Source organism: Canis aureus, chromosome 21, assembly GCF_053574225.1.
Source record: "Canis aureus isolate CA01 chromosome 21, VMU_Caureus_v.1.0, whole genome shotgun sequence".
Classification (NCBI taxonomy): Eukaryota; Metazoa; Chordata; class Mammalia; order Carnivora; family Canidae; genus Canis; species Canis aureus.
This window is the reverse complement of record NC_135631.1, coordinates 23957354-23977831: the sequence shown is the minus strand read 5'-3', so window position 1 is coordinate 23977831 and position 20478 is coordinate 23957354. Positions and strand designations below refer to the sequence as shown.

Sequence of the window (20478 nt, the reverse complement as noted above, 5' to 3'; positions counted from 1 at the left end):
AAGTCTCAACATGCATCTAGAACTTTGGTTCCAACATTAGTTTTCCTAGGAATAGAAAGGTTTTTCCTTGAGAACAATAACAGCAACTATTTGTGGAGCTTTCTTAGTTGGGATTCCCCCAAGCAGAGCTTGAGAAAAGGACTTGGGTGCAGGCAGTTTATTGGGAGGTGATCCCAGGAAGCCGAAGTGGGGGATGGACAATAATGGTAACAGCTGGAGAAAAGTCAATGAAAAGGTGCATTTGTTGAGCTAGTTAGTGCTGTGGGCAACTGAGGCCGAGTCCAGATTGCGGACCCTCTGGGGTCCACATAGACCACACCTCAAATTATCCCTCTGCATCAGGGAATGACGACGACTCCCATTAGTTGAATTTAAACCTCTGCATGTCCAGGTTGCTCCACTTTGGAAAAGATCCTGAGGCAGATAAACTGAGACACTCAGTAGGCGCTGGAGGTGGGACTCAGCCAGGGTGGGGAGGAGGAGGGATGGGAGATGGGGAGGGACGGGGGAGGAGGAGGGGTCCTGACCCCATATCCACAGAACAAATCCCACATGGGCCAAGCAAAGAGGCTCTCTGTGTACCAGAGACCTTACATTCCACAGGTTGGCCCTATTAATGTCCTTATTTTCAGAAGAAGAAACAGAGACATGGAAAGGTAAACTATCTTATTAAAGGTCACAGAAATGGCTGAAATTTAAACCTGCATTATCCAACTTCTGAGTCTAAGCTCTTAAGCACATGAAAATATTGCTTATAATGAAACTTCAAGAAAGAAAAATTGAAAAAAGAGCAACCATTTGGGGATTGGGGGAGTGAGGGAGAAACAGGAGGGAGGGAAGATTTTATATAAACACTCCCTCTTTTTATGGAAATACAGAAAGATAGCCAATCTGGCTGTAGATTTTCAAAATTCTGGAAAATGTCCCCTAATGACTTGACACAGGATTACAGAGCACTCCCTACCCCCAAACACTCAAATGTACATACATATTTAAAGGCTCACATATTGCCCATGATCCCAGTGGAAGCCCAGTGGGTATGGAGGCCACTGAAGCACCATGTCACAGCTCTAGGAAGGCTGAAGGCACATCATTTAGTGCAATTCTTGATACAGTCTATCATTCTTCTTGGCTTGGAGTTTTTAAAGAGCACTGTTCTCTTTAAAACAAAACAAAAATGTTTTGGATAACGTTAAAGACAGATGACATTTAGAGAGAAGCAAAGCTGTTATGTCCATGTTCAGCTGGTCTACCAATAGAGCGAATGAGAATTATAATTTGGGATGAATTATTAACAAGCCCCTCCTACCACTGGGAGTGTGTGATGTGCCAGCCATTGGCAGAGCTAAGCAAAGCTGGAGATCAGAGACATTCGGCTCCTGTCAGGTTCCAGGTGAATGATCTCCAGGGAAGTGAGGGGAAACTTTCTGCTCAGACGATAACGATCCTGAAATGACATGGTTCCTCTCATTAGAGCTCTTCTGGCTTTATCTCCCTAATGTCACGCCCTGTGCTCACCCTCAATTTGATTTCACTGGAAGGTCCTGTAAGTGAATTTGGAGCTTCTGAGACATGACTGAGACCCAGCAGGCTGCTCTCACGCTCTGCCCCTGGGCCCTCATGTCCAACAAGGTCTCTCAAGCATGCTGTCTGCCCTCCTTTACATGAGATGGTGAAGGGACATGTGACACATTTCCTGTGGGGACTTGGTAAGTCACAATTAGGAAGCCACTACCCATACTTTTTTACTAGAGGGAGGAAAAGAAATAGGAAACGGTTGAAAGATCTACAACACCCAAGAGAAAGAAGTACATAGGGTGCAGCGGTAGAGATGGTGATTGCTTCCAGTATGTGATGCCATGGAAGCCATTGTACCTTGGGCCAGTCCCATGGGAAGTGCCATTTACAAAGCCCAGGCCAAACAGATGAAACTAATTTACAAGTTTCTAACCAGAAGCTTTCAGAAACTAAAAAGATTCTGACCAGTAACATCTCACACATACCCAGTGTGTCTCATGATCTCTTCTTTCCTCCCTGTTTTATACACTGCACGCTATCCAGCACGCTTTTCCTGAAATTTCCTGGAAGCATTCATTATGATCATTCATTCAGCACACATTCCCTCCCTTCCCTCTCTCCCTGTGGGACCAGGAGACTTCCCACCCCTACTGATGTTAGGCTGCGCCACATGACTTGCTTTGGCCAATGGAATATTAGCAGATGTCAAAGCAGCAGAGACCTTAAGTTTGCCTGGGGGTTTTGGCTTGACCCCTTTTGCTGGCGTGATCTACTGCAACAGCATGCCCTGGGTATTTTCTGCTCATTCCATATAGGCCCCTGATCAAGCACAAAGCCTGGAACCAAGCACAGGGAGCCCACAGTCTGAAACAAAACCACCTAGCTGAGCCCATCCACCTTCTGCCTGCTTGTAGACAACAGCAGACCCAAGTGCAGAAGAAACATTTGTTGTTAGCCACTGGGATTTGAGTCATCTGCCCTTGGCCACTGTGTCTCTCTGTCCTTCTCATCTCTCATTCTTTCTAATTCACAAAACTCCAAAAGAATGGTGTCCCCATCTTTAGAGGAGAAGGAAGAGAGAAATACGATGGAGCAAAATCAGATGCATCTCTAAAGCGCAGAGAAAGGAAAAAAAGGCTGGAACCCTTCATGCGTTAGATAATTGCTGAATTGGTACATCCGTAATAATAACTACCATTCAGTTGTTCTGTGACAGGCACAGTGTTAAACACTTCATACACTCGAGCACATTTAATCCACCCAGATCCCAAGGAGTCAGAATAAATATCACCATTTGACAGAAAACGGAGTCTTACAGAGGTTACCTACCTTGTTACAAGGTGCCAGAGCTTGGATTAAAACTCAAGTTTAGGCAAATCCCATATTAGTGAGCAACCGAGACAGTGAGCCAGTCTTAAAATGAAATACCATTCTTTAATGCAGCAAATTGGCAAAGATCGGAAATACTCTACCATTGGGTACTGGCACAAGAATCAACACAGCATCCCCTAAAATACAGATGAGGATGTAAATGGGTGCTGACATTCTGGAAAGCAATCTGGCAATATTTATTAAGAACCCAAACATTCGCACACCCTTTGAACCAGTAATCCCACTTCTCTGCTTACATTCTAAGCGACGAATCCGAGAAGCTGCCAAAGATACGTAGTCAAGGTTGTTCTTCAATACGTTGCTTACCACAGTGAGAAACTGAAATCAACTGAAACATAGACCAGTTGCAGAATAGTTCAATAGTTGATATTGCTACAGCCTGGAGCAATATGCAGCCTGGAAAACATGATGAACAATCGTATTTTAACGATAGTAAGAAAAGTTGGTGCTCTGGGCTGAGTGTGTGTGTCCTCCACCCAGATTCACATGTGGAAATCCTAACCCCACGGCGATGGTATTAGGAGGTAGGGGCTGTGGGAGGAGATTAGGTCATGAGACTGGAGCCCTCCTGGAGCCCTCCTGGATGAGACTAGTGCTTGCATCGGTGAAACCCTGGAGAGCTCCCTTGCCCCTTCCACTGTGGGTACACTGAGGATACAGCAAAGAGTTGCCATCTACAAATCAAGAACTGGGCGTTCACCAGATACCGAGTCTTCAGGCAAAATGATCTTGGATTTGCCAGCCTCCAGAGCTGTGAGAAATAAATTTCTGTTGTTTATAGGTTACCAGATTCAGGTATTTTGTTACAGCAGCCCGAAAGGACTGTGACAGTTTGCAATACCATCTAAATGGGGGGGGTGGGGGGTAGGACATAAAATTGACTATAATAGTATGACTCCAGTTTTGGAAAGAGAGAGAGAAAGATAATACAATAGAAGGTGTGCATTATTTCTGCATGAAGATGACCATTTCCTATGGGGCGTTTGCATATTCTAAACATTTTTTGTATTTCTCAAGTTTTATAGAATAAGTGAATATTACTTTTGGACTGAAGAAAACATGCCTAAACCATGTATCTTTTGGAAAACCCAACCAACTGTTCTCCCCGTCAAATACGAGCCTTATGGAGACAGGATTCTTTATCTGTTTGTTCACTGGTGTGTGCCCAGAATAGTGTCTGGCTCTTCGGATGTGCTCAGCAAATATTTGTTGAGTGAATGGAAGGTACAGCCCGCAGCATGTGCAAATCCAGCAGGTGTGATGAGGTTATCCATCACTTCATAAACAACAGCCCTCAAAACAGCACTTTAAAAGTCTCCTGCACTCTGCGGGCCAGAACTTCATACAGGACACAGTGCTTGTCTTGTTTCTGGGTGTCTGGGGCCTTATCTAGGAAGACATGACGAGCTGGAGGTGACTGGAAATGTTAAGAGCAGGAATCATTTAGAGGTTTCTTCCCTCACGTCTGGTGCCTGGGATGGGATGACACAGAGGCGGGACTCAGCTGGGACTCTCAGCTGAAGCATCTACACACACACCACGTCTCCATCCAGCCTGAGCTTCCGCAGTGGATTTTGCACAAGCAAGAAATGAACATTGACTCTGTTAAGACACTGCTACTTTGGGATTTGTTGCTGCAACACAGCCTACCATTATTCTGGACCAATACGGATTCTCAAATCCCTAGCTCTGTCACATAATGCGCTAGATCCCTGAATTTACCTGGTCTTTTTGTCTCTGTAAGCCTGGAGGTGAGCCCGAGTGATGTCTTTCTGTGCCATCACGTGCGATCTGCCACCCAGTGAGGCACGTGAGAGACACGTGACACGGACCAGGGAGCCCACCCTGCCATGCCATGTACCTGTGTGGCCTTGGCCAGGTTAAGGAATCTTTCTAAGCCTCGGTTTTCTCATCTGCAAAATAGGAATGACAGCACTGGTCTCCTGTAAAATGGGAATGATGATGACAGCACTGGTCTCAAGATTGTCCTAAGATGAATTGAGATGAAGGGTCTATTACATGGGACTTGACACAACCAAAGTACTTCTTAAATGTTCATCGTTGTATTGGTTCTGCCATTATACGGTGTCCATAATCTCTTGTCTGAAGACTCAGATGGTGTCAGCTATGCACAGTTCAAAGAAAAAAAAGTCATCACATTCAGAGAGGATTTAGCAGGTCTCCTGTGGTTTGGGTTTGGGGGGGAGGGGGATAAAGGACAAACAAAGAGATTGAAGTCCTAAAGCCATAGGCAAGAAGTGAGAAGTCTTCCCTATTTTTTTAAGATTTTTATTTTTTTAAATTTATTTGTGAGAGACCGAGAGAGAGAGAGACAGACAGACAGAGAGAGAAACAGGCAGAGGGAGAAGCAGGTTCCCTGCAGGGAGCCCGATGCAGGACTCCATCCCAGGACCCTGGGACCACGACCTGAGCCAAAGGCAGTTGCTCAATCACTGAGCCACCCAGGAGCCCGACTTCCCCTTTTGATCTGTTAAATCCTACTTAACTTATATACCACCCGGGTCTGCAGAAGAGAGAAGGGAGATTTCATGCCATCTCATAATTGGAAACAAAAACAGGCATTAAAACAAGCATGGGGATAGAAACCGGGAGCAGAAAGTAGCTCCGTGGGAGCCTCGCCCCAGACTTGGGCCCCGCGCTACAGGAAAGGCCTCCTGCTCTTGCACAATCCAGGCTCCAGGCTCCCAGGTCATGCCAGGCCCAAGGTGCGCTCCGAGGGAAGGGTGGTGAGCTCAGCTGCCGGAGAACGTGACTTCAGGACAGTGCTGGGTCTGTGCCTAGCATGGTGTCACGCAGGGTGAGTCACCCAGAGGCGGAAGGCGCGGCTGTCAGGCCCCGCGGGGAGAAACGAAGAAAAGCATCCAATTTTTGTGTTCATCACCGGCACTCAGATTCAGAAGAATGTCTAAAAAAAAAAAAAAAACAAAAAACAAAAAACTCTCTGGCTTGCACTTTTTAGGCCATTTAATTTTTTATTGTTGAGCATGAACAATGAAATGGAGCAGTTTCCTGTTTCTCAGCCCCAACCCCCCACTGCTGAGGAATTTGGATTTAAATTGCTGGAGAGGAACATTTACATTCTATAAATTAGCTTCACTAAAGATGCTTAAGCGTTTATGAAAACATTCCCATTTTATACTCAGCTTTATAAAATCTTAAAGGAAAAAAAAAATCCCACACTGCCATGTGAAGTTAAGCTGGCAGAGAGAGCAATCTGCTCAGTGCAAATATGCCAACAGCTTTACAAATGAGTAATATGGAATCAGGATTAAGAGCCTGCAGATCATTTATCAGTGACAAGGATTCTTAGCCTCTGTAACTCCAGGCCATGGAGACTCTCACAGGCTCAATCCTGAGCCTCAGAAGCAATATATGGTATTAACTCATTTGGACCCATATTCATGCTGGTGGCAGGGAACCCCACTGTGCCCCATCTAGGTGCCCCTACAGGCACAGCAAAGAGTTTGGCTTCAGGGGAGACCTGGGCTTAAGTTCTGGTTTACCTCCTAACCACCTGGTGACCTTGGACAGTGGAACTAACCACTCAGAGGCTCAGTTTCCCCCTCTGAAAAATGGGTGCAGTAATGACATGCAGGTACTCACAAGGGGTAGTTCTCCTGCTGTCTTCACTTCTGGACAAACAGCATAAAGGCAACAAGACTGCAGAGGAGTTTCATCAAGTATATGTTCAAACAAATGTGTTCAGACACACACACCCCGCCATGGTGACAAAGAGAGTGTTAATGAAAGAAAGTGAGAAGCTCTCGCTCATCCACTCCTACAACCCCTTCCCCGTCTTCTTCTGACCTGGGCTTTCAATGGTTCTAGGGAAAAGAGGTCACGGCCAAAAGCAAAGAGAGACTGAAGAAATTAATTTTGGCTTGTGATTCCGAAAGTGTCGGTTTAGGAATAATTTTGCCTCCTAACTTTATAGAAATTTTCCCTTAAGTGCTTAAAGTCTGTGACCTCCCCATTCTGCAGCCCCCCCCAGCTCCTAAACACACAGTTCTCATCACCCTCTCAACCTCGGGAAGGCAGCAGGCCCAGGAGAGCAAAGTGCCATCTGGCTGCTAGGCCACAGACCCTGTTCCACAGTCTAACTTCTTTGGATGTTGGATACCATACCCCTCATGAAGAGGGGCGTAGAGCTCAAACAGAAATTCTTGTTCGCTAGAACTTATTAAGGCATCCTAAGGGTTTCCAGTGCTTTTCACCCGTTTTCTATCTTTTCCATCCATCAAAATTAGGTGATCGCCCCAGTGGATAAAAATCATGTCTGAAGCTCTATCCTGAGCAGCACTTAACATTTCCAAGGATGAATCCCATATTTAATAATCCCTACTGCCAACTGCATGCTATCACTATTTACACAGTTTTATCTTCAATATGACACATTTATTCTCATTGGATTTCATCACAGCCTCAACGGACAATGGTTTAGCAGAGAGGCAGTGCTTGCTTAGCGATGTGCTAGGCCAGCATTTCCAATAGAACTTTCTGGGATGATGTAAGTCTTCTCTGTGTTGTCCTACTAGCCACATATGGCTGGTCGCTACAGGCCACATATGGCAATAACATTTGACATGTTGACTGGTACAACTGAGGGCAGAATTCTATATTTAATTTTGAGTAATTTACATCTGGAGAGCATTGTCCTGCACGACTATTTGCTACCATATTGGACAGTGCAGAGCTAGACACTACCCACTTAGGACTTGGGCTACACCACGGTAGTCCAATGGAAATACAATGTGAACAGATAGATGTAATTAAAATTTTCCTAGCGGCCACACTTAAAAAAAAAGGAGAAAAAAAAGAAATGAAATTAATTTAAATAATTTACTTTATTATCGACTCTTTAAAATACTATCATTTCAACATGTCATCAATAAAACACTGATGACATATTTTACATTTTTTCATACTAAGTCTTCAAAATTTGGTGTACATTTTATAATTATGATATATCTCAGTTCAGACCAGCTGTATTTCAAGTGTTCAACAGCTACATGTGGCCAATGGCTACCATATTAGACAACATAATGCAGATATTAGCTACCTGGGGCTAACTCTTCTACCTATAACATGGGCATATTTACAGCAACTATTATCTAAAACATTCTTGTATTTTTTAACTAAGGATGCTAGAGAATTTTTAACACGGAGTGTTAAACACAAAACCAAACTCACTACAATTATTTTTACCAAAATATACATAGCTATGCAAAATATTTGGTTGCTTACTTTCTTTTCTATGTTTCTTGTTCTTTTGCTTTGAATTAAGTAAATTCACTAATATCGCTAACATGTCAATATTTACTGCTAATTATTCAAGAGCAGTTCTACAACCTGAAAAAATGTAATATGATTGTATATCAAAATTCTTAAGCTCAGTGCCTCGTAATTTCCATATCAATAATTTCCATTAGTGTAATGGGACACAATAGAAGTTGCTCCTAGAATAAAAATGGGTAATGAAGAAAGCAATCATAGAGAATCACTTGGCAGCAAAGTAGGTAACCAATAAGCCAATGACCTGATCAATGGGTATTAGGTACATTAAATGCGGAAGATGATTCAGAAGTGTCCATTAGCAGAAATTTTAACAAATAAATTACACAAAAATAGTCAATACAGCTGGCTGACAGCGTAACCTGTAACAGTGGATTCAGAGGCTACTGCAAAGATTTGCGTTGCTCACACTTGAACGCCTTCTCAAGTTCAACATTGCAAACTACCCTCCTCCCCCATCTTAAGCCTCTTCTTTAATGTTTTTTCTAAATTAGGTTGTTGTTTCATCCTTACCACGTACTCATGAAAAATGGATAAAGGCAGTCATGTGGGTTTTCTGTCTCTCCAGGACACACCTTGCTGAAACATGCTCAATACTTGTTAATGGCTTTGGAGGCAAGAGCCATGACGATGCAGCCTTTGCTTTGGAAGACAGAGGCAGAGACAGACAGAACTTGAGAGGGAGGTGGCATGGGGAAGGAGGGCAGCAAGTTCTAAGGGCTGGATGGCCACCTTTTTAACTTGGACAGGAAAATTGTTTTGTGATGATTGCCCACAATGCCAGCCTGGCTCTGCACTGGAGAAAGGGAAGCAGAATACAGTTCCTGTGGCCTTGGGCTTTGCCAGACTAATCAGAATCATTCCTTCCTCTTTACAACAGTTCATGTCGTTTGATTTCATTCATCCAATAAGCGTTTATGCATTACAAACTTAGCAGACTGGGAGAAGACAGGATAATGATACCACTATTATGTATTATTTAGGTGATATTAAGCTTTCATTTGCTTCTCCGGCAGAAGCAAGCTTGTGCTTTGCTTAGGAAGGCGGGCAGGACTGGGCTACAGGTCATACTCACATGTCAAAGACTCGCCCTGCCTTCAAGGGGTTTGGTCCCAGGATACAGGCAGGGAACCCGGGAACCCCTCATGTTTTTCCTCTCTTCACTTGGCACAGTATGTTAGAAAGGAAGCAGAGGATTGCCCTTTACTGTAACCCAGGCACTCTGCTAAGCACAGGCAGGTAATATCTAATTTTACTGACTTTCCCCCCCACAAAGGTGTCAGACTGATGGGAAAAAAATGCATTATTTTAAACATAGAAGAAAACTCTCTGCCCCTCCCAGTAGCAAAATCCCAAGATTCCAAGACAAGATTGGTAGGGCTATTTGATAGTTCTTGTTCCTAAGAAGGAAATCAACCTAGAGGTGGTGAGGTGAGGCTGTTACCTGCCCATCTTTAATGCTAAGGCAATGGTAGTGGTGCAACTGGGTGCCAGGATTAAGCCATGTAAAATGAGATCAGAAAAAGCGAGAAACCTCATCTTCTCAAAACAGCAAATACTATTAGGTCCCAAGAGGTACAATTTGAATACTTCTTTGGGGTAATTTCTGGAAAAGAGAAAGAGCTCATTAATTATGCATGTAAAAGTAAGCAAAGCATCTATTGCTTTTAGGAAAATCTATGAAATAACTATTAATATTAAAGTGATGTTAAAGGATAGTAATTTTAAAGGTAAAGTCATAGTTCATCGTGATGTATAATGAGCACACGCCAAAGATTTTACTGAATTTATTCATTAAGTAGGGAACCAGTAAGATGATAGAACAGGTTGATGGGACACGTGGGTGGCTCAGCACTTGAGTGCCTTTGGTTCGGGGCGTGATCCCGGGGTGGGGGATCGAGTCCCACGTCCGGCTCCCTGCATGGAGCCTGCTTCTCCCTCTGCCTGTGTCTCTGCCTCTCTCTGTGTGTCTCTCATGAATGAATAAATAAAAAATCTTAAAAAAAAAAAGTTAAGAAAAAAGGAACAGATTGAAAGGAGCGGCATTCAAACGCAGGTACCTACACAGAGAGGCTGATATAAATTTGCTAAATAGATGCAAAATTGGCTGCGGGGAGGATGGTGGGGACAATTTTCAAAATTCACTTGCTTATTTCTGTAAGCAGAATCCTAACATACCTGGCCCCTGGGGCACACATCCCATAGGGTCCCCTCCCCTTGAGGCTGGGCGGGCTGTGGAGCTGATAGATTTCTCCTGCTGATCAAGTTACAGCAGGTAACAAAGGTGAAGGGATTTTGCAGAGATAATTAAATCTTTGAGACTCTGAATTAATCAAAAAAGAGATTATCCCTGAGTGGAGCTGATCTAATTAATAGAACCCTTAAAGGCTATTGGACCCTCCTTGAAGGAAGAGATTTGAAGTAGGAGAGATCCGCCAGCCTCTGAGACCTCCGAGAAGCATGCTGCTGAGCTGGGGAAGACCACACTGTAGGACCACACTGTAGGCAATGGCAAGGGGCCTCTAGAACCTGACAAGTGCCAGCCAGCAAGAAAGCAGGGACCTCAGACCCCTAACTGCGGGACGAATTCAGGATGTCAGGGCACTGAAACCCTGGGCAGAAGACCCGGCTAACCTGAACCTGGACTCCTGACCCACGGAAAATCCAAGATCCTACATGAACGTTATATAGGAAGCTGTTCAATTTGTGGTAGTTTGTTAAACAGCAGTAGAAAACTCATACCCTTGCCTACAGAAAAGGATTATTTGTATTGCTGTGGGTGAGCTACAACTTACAATGTCGCAAAACAGCTCACAGCAGTGAAAAGTGCAGAGACCCCAGAATCAACCTAGAAGACACCACCTAGGTTTTCATCGGATGCATCCAGGAATCCATTTGGTCCCAGTAATCCATTTGGTGTGTGAACAATTATTTCACTTTTCATAGACAATATTGCTTGATTTTATTTTTTATTTGGAGAAGACCTTTTTTGTTTTTCCCTGGAATAGATTTAGACTACACTTTAATTTCTTTTTTCTGGGCAAGTCGGAGGGGGTTGGGGGGGTTCCCCACCAAGTGTAACAGGGTGGAAAACTACAAAGGCTCCAGGAGGCACCAGCAGGTCTAAGCACCATGCAGCAGTTGCTGCTGAGACAATGGAACTGGGCAAAATTTAACTTGGGACTATGCGGCTGATGATGTTCCACGTGCAGTGAAAGTTGAGGCTGATCTCATCCATTCATCCATGTATTCCCTCAATAAACAAATCCAGTGCCCGCCTGCTTCTAGACAGGGAGACAGTGGCCAACAGGTAGGACACGCTCCCCAACCTCACACAGCTTACATTTTAAAGCAGTAAGAATAAGCCAGATTTGGAGAACTATCTATTTGGCCATTGTGGTTAGCCATGAAGACTTCCGCGAGGTAAAAGGCTGCGATCACACTCCCGTGGGTAGAGTTTCAGACAGAATTTGGTTGCTCATCATCCTAGTAAGAGGCAGGTCCACAGAAGAGGGTGGTGATGACTCCGAGTCCTTATCTGGTGGAAGCGCAGGTGCCAGACCCCTAAGGAAATACAGATCTGATCCTTGGTATTGGGTGTAGGTTCAGCTGCTCCATGGAGGCTGCCCTGTACCCCGGGATCAATCACTCCAGAAAAGAGAAGACGACACATCATGTTCTGTTACGCTGCTCTGTTTACCTCTGCAGTGAGTAACAATAAGGATAGTTTACACCGGATGCACTTTGGATGCACTTTGCATATAATAACTTATTTAACGTTCGCAACAGCCCATTAGGGTAGGTACCGTTATTACTCCCGCGCTCCGGATAAGTAGCTGCCACAGAGAAAGGTGAGGGGACTCCACCGCCCCACAGCCGGTGAGCGTGGGAGCCGGGACTCAGGCCCAGACAGTCTGGCCCCAGAGCCCCAGCTCCTCACCTTCCCAGGGAGCCGTCCTGGGCTCCCCCCCGGGCATGGGAAGGAGCCACAGCTGGGAGCAGCTCTCAAGCCCACCCTGCCTTGCGATTTCCTTGTACCCCCAAAGCTGCAGGATCCTCAGTAGCAGGATCCAGATTCAGTTGGCCGGCGGGAAATTAAAGGACTTTTTTTTTTTTTTTTTTGAATTCTCCTCCAGCCCCAGCGTGGGGCCTGCTGCTTGTACACCAGGTAAAACCATGAGTTATTTTGCAAATGACCGTCCTTGCAAAATCTGCCACCTACTTAAAAACGCTTCTTTCCTCGTCTCCGAGCCTTTGCTTGCCTCCTGAAGAAATGCAGTTTCCCCTCCGGGGCTGTTCTGTCCGTACAGCTGCAGACGGCTCATCTATCTGCCACCGCGATGCACGCCCGGGGCACCAGCTCCGCGATGGCAAGGCCTCTGCAGCTGCCCACCAACAAGGCGGTCCTACAAAGGAGGACTGAGGGGTTTCAAGTTTCCTGTTGACGGCCACCAACCAATGGGGAGCTCTCGGGGAGAAATTAGAGACTGGCGACGCATTAACAAGGGTTCAGTTATTTTACAAGGGAGAACAATGGTTCCACTGACCGCCTCTGGTTCATTCCATCTCTGGTTTCCATGGAGCATCATGAAAGGATCCGTGTGTGTCAAGGGGGTGGAGGGGGAGGCCGCAGAGGAGGCCGCTTCTGCCCGGCGGGTCCTCGGCCGGAAGGGACTTACCGCCAGCCCTCGGGTTCGGCTCCTGGCTTCCTGGGCCCGGGCGCCGCCCTGCCCGGGGAAAGGGCGATGGCCGGGTCTCCCCTTCTCCGCCCCGAGGGGTGGTCCCTTTACAGGCTGATGCTGGCCTCCATCTTCCCCCTTTATGGCGACTTGTTGGAAGAGCCGAGCGGGGAGTCGGACGGGCCCACTGAGCGGCCGCCCCCCCGGGGGGGGAAACACGTCACCGAGTCTCAGGCGCTGACTCTGGACCTTGGGGGCCCCTCGGGCTCCGTGGTCGCCCAGACCCGGGTCACCAGGCCACCAGCCCTTTCCCGGCCCCTTCTCAGTCACGTGATTTTAGAGGCCGAGCGCCCCAACGCACGTGACACAGGCTCAGCCAATCAGTGCGTTGCACTCCCGGAGCCGCCAACGATTGGTTCCTTGATACTCACGTGACTTCATTAGAGCCCTTTAGAGCGGCGGTAAGACTTCCGCTGGGAATTGTGGGAGGGAGACTCTCATGCTGTTGGTGCTGGACTTGAATGAGGTGGGAAGCCGGGGTGGGGGGGGGTGGGAGGGGTGGGTGGGGGGGGTGGGAGGGGTGGGGGGGGTGGGAGGGGTGGGGGGGGAGGGGGACTTCCAGTGGGAATTGTGGGAGGGAGAGTCTCGCGCTGGAATTGAATTGAATGAGGTGGGAAGCCAGAGGGTGGCACGTGACACAGGCTCAGCCAATCAGTACGTTGCACTCCCGTGGCCATCAGTGATTGGTTCCTTGATACTCACGTGACTTCATTAGAGCCCTTTAGAGTGGCGGTGAGACTTCTGGTGGGAATTGTGGGAGGGAGACTTGCGCTGTTCCTGGGGCACTTGAATGAGGTGGGAAGCCAGAGGGGAGCACGTGACACAGGCTCAGCCAATCAGTGCGTTACATTCCCAGGCCGCCAATGATTGGTTCATTGATACTCACGTGACTTGATTAGCGCCCTTTAGAGCGGTGGTGAGACTTCCGGTGGGCATTGTGGGAGGGAGACTCTCGCGCAGTTGGTGCTGGACTTGAATGAGGTGGGAAGCCGGAGGCCCGGTAGGAAGGAGCCGAGGGGGAGCCTCGGGGTGGCGAATGGCCAAGCCGGGAAGAGAACAAGAGACACTGGGTCTTGACTACAGTGCCTGAGCTTCTGTTTTTTGTTTTGTTTTGTTTTAAGATTTTACTTATTCATGAGCGAGGCAGAGACACAGGCAGAGGGAGAAGCAGGCTCCGCGCAGGGAGCCCGACGCGGGACTCGATCCCGGGACCCCGGGGTCGCGCCCTGGACGGAAGGCAGACGCTCAACCCCTGAGCGCCCCGGGCGTCCTGTGCCCGAGCTTTGGAATCAGCCTGTGTGCGAGCAAACCCCGTTTCCAGACCCGCGGGTACGTGATTCTACACCATTGACTTCTGGGCTTCCACCGACTTGGGTGGGATTTTGCTTCTGGGGCCTCAAAGAGTTGCCCGTTTCCCTCTAGGAAAAGGGAGAGGGAGCTTCGAGAATAAGAGCTGCCCGAGGAAGGGCCGCGCACAGTCCTCCAGCCGGGAAAGTGAGCCCCACCCAAGGGGCGTTACATTCCCTTTACGTTTATCGTGAGAAAGCAAGATGTGCAAAAACATGCTTCTAGAGCCATTAGCTTTTCCGTTCCCTTCTATCTGAAACTGACATTTTTATGGGGGGGAAATCTGTCTAGTTTATTATTCAAGTTATTGCGGGGCCTACCTAAAAGTGAATAGACATGGGTTGGAATCCTCAGTAAAGGTCCCCCACGTCTTTGTCGCCATATGCCTTTTAAGTGCTTGGGGTATTCTCTCTGTTACTCTGTCTTTTTAGCTAAGACGTGGAAGATGACGTTTGGCAGGGGACCCAGAATCACCCGAATCCTGCCTTGGCCTACCAACCCCATCTCTCCCTAGTGCCCCACAAGTAAGTTGTTTTTAGAGACCGCTTTGGTCCAAGACCTTAATGAACGTTCAGGTAAGACTGGACCTCATGCTCTTGCTCTTCGTCGTTCAGTTCCAATGCTCAGAAATAACCAGTTGGCCTAGACCTTCCTTTTCTGGGACAGCTAAGCCCGGAAACTTGACCGTGTGGGTTTGCAGACTGGGGGGGGGGGGGGGGGGGGGGGGGGGGCGGGGTAGGCTAAGCCACTCCAGCTGGGCCCCAATCTGGTTCCTTTGGCCAAATCAAGAACTCTGAATCTGCTTCCGGTGGGAGGACGAATGTGTATCCAAGGAGCGAGAGAGAAAGGGTGGGGAGAGGGGGCATCTAGGGCTGCCCCGTCTTTCTGGCCCCAGGGAAGGCAAAGAAGAAAAGAAGGTTCCTGTGTTGTTGCCTGTGCTACAACTTCATTTCTGTTGCAATGTCCACCTTTGGAAAGTGCGAGCCAATAACTGTCTTGGAACTAATCAAATCCATACTCTTCTCAGAGCAGAACAAAGCAGGAGGTAAAAACGAGAATTTCTGAAAGCTTGTTCTTAATCGTTATGTTATCAAATTACAATAAGGCTGGCTTTGGTAACTAAATCATCTCTAGAATTTCAGCAGCCTGACACGATACAAGTTTCTTATTCGTATCACAATCTAAAGTGGATCCTTCTCCCTGATGGGCTGCTCTCCTACACTTGGCGATTGAAGGACTCAAGTTGCTTCAGTTGTAAGGCTGCACTCTTAAGGGGATGGTTTTCAACTTTCATTGTACTTTGTCATTACCTAGTGAGCATTAAAAATGCTACTACATGGGCCCCACACTAGGGGATTCCGATTTCACTGGTTTGAGTAGCAGCTTGGGCACCAGTATGTTCAAGATACCCCCAGAGGTGTACAAAGGACAATCAGTATTTCACCAGAGCATTGCCCTAGGGCGATTGTTCCAATGCATGGTCCCCAGACCAGCAGCAACAGCAGTGGGGAACTCACACAATGTGTAAATTCTTGGATCCCAAACAGATGTGTAGAATGAGAACTGCAGGGTGGTGCCCAGCAATCTGTATTTTAATAGCCTTCCTGTTGGGACGCCTGGGTGGCTCAGTGGTTGAGTGTCTGCCTTCGGCTCAGGACGTGATCCCGGGATCCTCGGGATCCCTACAGGGAGCTTCTCCCTCTGTTTATGTCTCTGCCTGTCTTTCTATGTCTTTCATGAATAAATAAATAAAATCTTAAAAAAATAGCCTTCCTGTTGATTCTGATGCATATTTGAGTTTGAGAATCATTTTCCTAGAGCCTCAAAGCTTTCTGCATCCAGGTAGAAGGGGAGAGAGGGAGTTTGAAAGAGCTTACCTGCTACTTAACTACTTGGGACTGGCAACAACCTCACAGTCTCTTGGGACTTTCTAGTCACATGGGCCCAGCTAGAGGCAGAGGAGACTGGGAAATTGGACCCTCACTGGGCAGCCTGTTCCTGCCATAATCATACATTCTAGAATTTCCTAAAATTCCACACTGATTCAGGTTGGAAGAAAAAGGCAATTACAAGTTCTACATGTAGAGTAAATGGTCAAGGCTGCTAGGTCATAGGAGTTGAGGCCTAACAAAAACCTGGAAGAAGATATGGAAATTATTTGTTTTGATAGAGGATAGTATGAGTTCATTTAGACAGAAAAATTAACACATAAAAAAATCACAAATTTATAAGCAGCATACTCTGTCTTGTAACAGCAGTTTTTCATTAAAGTGATAAAAATCTCTTGAGGTCTCATTCTGATTAGATCTCTCTGTGATTCACTTGTTTTCCTTTCACTTCCCTGAACAGCTCAACAGCAACTCTGAGAAAGAGATGGGAGATTGTGGATCTGTGGGCACAATGTCCTCTCAGAAGCCAACCCGGAGGAATCTCTCCGCCCAAGCCTCCACTATGCAGTGACGGGGAGAACAGAGACCTTCAGATCAGGCGGTTTGTGGTTTGTGCCCTGGCTTTGCCATTTCTTTCCTGTGTAACCTTGGATGAGACGCTCAACTTTTCTGGGCCTCAGGTTCCAGATATAAAGTCTTGGTTTATAGAATTCCTGGGATGACTACATGAAATAATAAAGGTGCCTTAAATATTTTAGGTCTTCTAATCCCAACTCCTCTCCCAATATTCAGGGTGGGAGTAGAACTATAGAACACATGCAGATGACATAGGCTGGATTCTGGTCTCCACTCCAGGAGAATGCCACTGGTTGAGTTTTGGCTGCCTTGTGATACCAGAAAGAATTCAGGCCATTGTTACCCCCAACAGGACACAAACAGGAGAAGGGCTTAGGAGGCTTTGAGGTTGTCTGAGGGTGGCTAAGAAAAACCCATTCTCAGTAGAACTATTTATAGTGAGAAGCCTTTCAAGTCAGGCCTGCCTTTCCAGTTTGCCGCACTGGCAGAGTGATGGGCCCTGGGCTCTGTTTGTTATGTTGCCTGTGGTTTCTATCTGTTCTGGCTTTGGGGGTTTGTTTCATTCCACCTGGATGCCAAGGGGACCGTATTGTCCAGTGAGCTAAGGAACAATGGGTATCTGGGGACTTTATGCTGTCTGTGACACTTCAGAAAGTGACTCAATTAGCCAGTGGTACAAAACAAAGAGAACCTGTGACTACTTCATCCATTTGAGCGCAGAGACAACCCTAGCCATTGAAATGCTTGAAATAGATGCCAACTCCTTGAAAGCTGAAGTCTTTGGGCTTTGTGATTCTTTATAGAGAGCAAGTGACCAGGGAGGGGTGGAGAGATGACACCAGGCAATTACTGGCACTTACAATTTTGTGCATCCAAAATGAAATAGATAGTTCCTCAATGTTTTAATATCCAGAACTCAGAGTCAGTTCAGAGCTCCTAACAATACAGTGACAACCGTAATAAACTCATATGGGCACAGTGCCTTCTGATTTACAGAACATTTTTGTAGAGTAGAGAGAGAAAAGCTGATCCTTTCCATTTCCTGGAAGCACATAAGTCATCACACTTACTTGTCTTGGTCAGAGATCCTTTGGTGGCACAGAATATATACCCACTACAAGGTACCAATTGCATGTGTGATAGTCTGATGGTAGGCAGCACTTCCTCAGTGATGCAGTCCTGCATCAAAGAGGTGTTTTTCTCCCCAGTCTTGCCTGAAGCTTGGCAATCGATTCTTGCTGCCAAGTTTACAACATGGTTGGGATGGTGAGAGCTCTACAGAATTCATGTGAAAGGTAATCCACACCCCCCCCCCAAACCCCCCACCCCTTGCAGCTGCTCTTAAGTCTACAAGGACATGTCCCTACATGAAGTCTCTGGATATTGTATTAAGATTGTCACATGTCATTCACAGAGTTCAATTCTGCAACTTAACTGATTGGAAAACCTGATTCAATTGCAAATTTGTTTTTGGCAACTACATCAGCATCTTCCCAAAATATATTAGAGTTGCCACTGACAGATGGTTTGAGATGGGCCCAGGGAGGCTGTCGACAGATATCTTGAGATGGATCTTATTACATGGACATATCTAAAGAACATCCCATGGGAAATGTCTTCACAGACCTGGAGGCTGACAGAACAAGATGGAAGCCCTTCAAGAGACTTGCCAATAAAGAGACTGAAAATGGGCACAGCCTTTCTGGAGGTCATCTGGCCGGGTGTATTGAATCTTAAAACATTCATACCCCTTGACCCTGTGCATTCGTCTTTTCAAGTTTTCATTGCAAGTGCAGCTCAGACATGTGTGCAAAGATTTATGTGTAAAGCTTTTCGCTGTGGCATTAGCCATAGAATAATGAAGAACTGCAAATTATCCCAAGTCCCACAGTGGGGGACAGTTTGGATACACTAGATATATTTATATCCCTGCTTACTGTGATAAAAAGAAACCAGGTGAAGAACTGTTTGTTTAGAGTGATCTAAGTTTTGCAAAGCAAAAACAGGCTGGAAAAAAAAAAACATTTTCTAAATTTTAATAATGAGGTTCTCTCAGTGGTTGATACAATGAGTAAAATTGCACCATTTCAGAGCTTGTTTGTTTTTTTGTTTTTTTGGTTTTTTTTTTGTATTTTTAGTGAACTTTCTGAGAATATGCTACCTGAAAAGGTAATTTATATAAACAACAGTTTATAGAAAAATTTTTATAGGAAAAAAATTAGCAAGAAACAATACAACTGTTTAAATTTTTATATCCTAGGCTCTGTCTTTGTACATGGAAATTTTTTATATAGTCAGAGATTACCCATAGCTCTGTATCCTGTTTTGTACACTCTAAGAATAACCCTAAAACAAAAATCTTATGAATCTGGAAAATTGTGTGTTCCTATACACGTATAATATAAAATATTATTTGAAAATTGATAATCAGCATATGTGGGATAACTCCCTTAATCAGAAAATCTGCCTATCCAAAAAAGTTTAACTTCTACCTCTTTCTTTAAAAAAAAAATTATTTATTTATGATAGACATAGAGAGAGGCAGAGACACAGGAGGAGAGAGAAACAGGCTCCATGCCAGGAACCTGACGTGGGACTCGATCCTGGGACTCCAGGATAACGCCCTGGGCCAAAGGCAGGTGCTAAACCGCTGAGCCACCCAGGGATCCCTCTTCTACCTCTTTCTATAGCCAAACTAACTCTCCATAGGCTTAAAATCAGGGATATGAAAGTAACCCCCCCCCCCCGAATTTTACCAAATTAGCAGATTTTTGAAATCTACTAAATATTCTTTAAGAATATAAAAATTTGAACATAATCCACTAGAGAGAGAGAATAATGGATTTGAAAAACCAATGGATGAAAAATCTATTAAGCATTATGATGCAGTAACAGTGGTAAGATTACTTCTGAGGTAGACACACATGAAATTGAGGATGACAGCACAACAGAGGAGGCCATGGCTGTGGCATTGACTTGATGTCCATGATGACAGTCATCGTCAGGGAAATTTAGGAAAGTATGAAAATTCAGTATTTAAAATCAAAATCAGGCCTGATGCAGAAAACAAATCTACTGCCTTCCAGAAACAATGCAGAACCTGCAGTTTTTATTTTACCAAGGCCTGCCTCACACAATTCAAGTCAAAATATTACTTTCATCAGAGAATTATTTTTGTGCCTCCATGAAAGAACACAGGAAATATGTTATGAAATTACTTGCCAAGGTCAAGAGATCTCATAATCTTGACAAGAGGGGAGGGAAGAAAAAAAGAATTGTGCCTTCATTTAGATCAGTAGTCTTCAACAGGGGGCAATTTTGTCCCTTAGAGAGTATTTGACAATGACTGGAAACAGTTTTGGTTGTCATAACTGAGGGGCTTGGGGGTATGCCATTGGCCTCTAGTGGGTAGAGGCCAGGAATGCTGCTAAATCTACAGTGCTCAGGACAGCCCCTCCATCAAAGCAATGTTCCCCACCCCCCAAATGTCAGTAGTGCCAAGGTTGAGGAACCCTGGCCTGGGCAGTGACAAATGACCTGAGAAGAAATGACCCAAATGCAGGGTCCCTGCCATCTGTTCTCTACCTGGGGGAGGAAAGGGGGCATTCTAGGGGAGGGACCCCTTTCTCCCCCGAGTCCACCAGCGGCTGGTCTGAAGCCAGGTAGAGAAGGATGGCCCCTCCTCATGGCTGAGGCCACAGCTG

At 45.9% G+C, this 20478-nt stretch overlaps 2 long non-coding RNA genes across 27 annotated transcripts; one reads left to right on the top strand and one right to left on the bottom strand.

Annotated features, from left to right (window-relative positions):
* Window positions 1-790: 790 nt before the first annotated feature.
* LOC144292784 (uncharacterized) lies at window positions 791-16320 on the bottom strand. Of its 22 annotated transcripts, none has more exons than XR_013360143.1 (12): window positions 16187-16320; window positions 13849-14028; window positions 12446-13747; window positions 11019-11787; window positions 9668-9829; window positions 9299-9386; window positions 6535-8865; window positions 4772-5836; window positions 3974-4382; window positions 3147-3306; window positions 2848-3026; window positions 1271-1447 (listed from the first exon to the last, which is right to left on the bottom strand). It is a non-coding gene; the product is annotated as an uncharacterized LOC144292784 (long non-coding RNA). The 22 variants fall into 22 exon arrangements; XR_013360149.1 differs by having other exon boundaries at window positions 1293-1447; window positions 6535-6591; XR_013360157.1 differs by having other exon boundaries at window positions 791-1447; window positions 6535-9829; window positions 12446-12642; window positions 12771-13747.
* LOC144292786 (uncharacterized) lies at window positions 12881-19201 on the top strand. Of its 5 annotated transcripts, none has more exons than XR_013360162.1 (5): window positions 13594-13962; window positions 14084-14291; window positions 14746-14833; window positions 16659-18069; window positions 18399-19201. It is a non-coding gene; the product is annotated as an uncharacterized LOC144292786 (long non-coding RNA). The 5 variants fall into 5 exon arrangements; XR_013360159.1 differs by having other exon boundaries at window positions 18189-19201; XR_013360160.1 differs by lacking the exon at window positions 13594-13962 and adding an exon at window positions 12881-13428 and having other exon boundaries at window positions 16659-19201.
* The last annotated feature ends 1277 nt before the right edge of the window (window positions 19202-20478 follow it).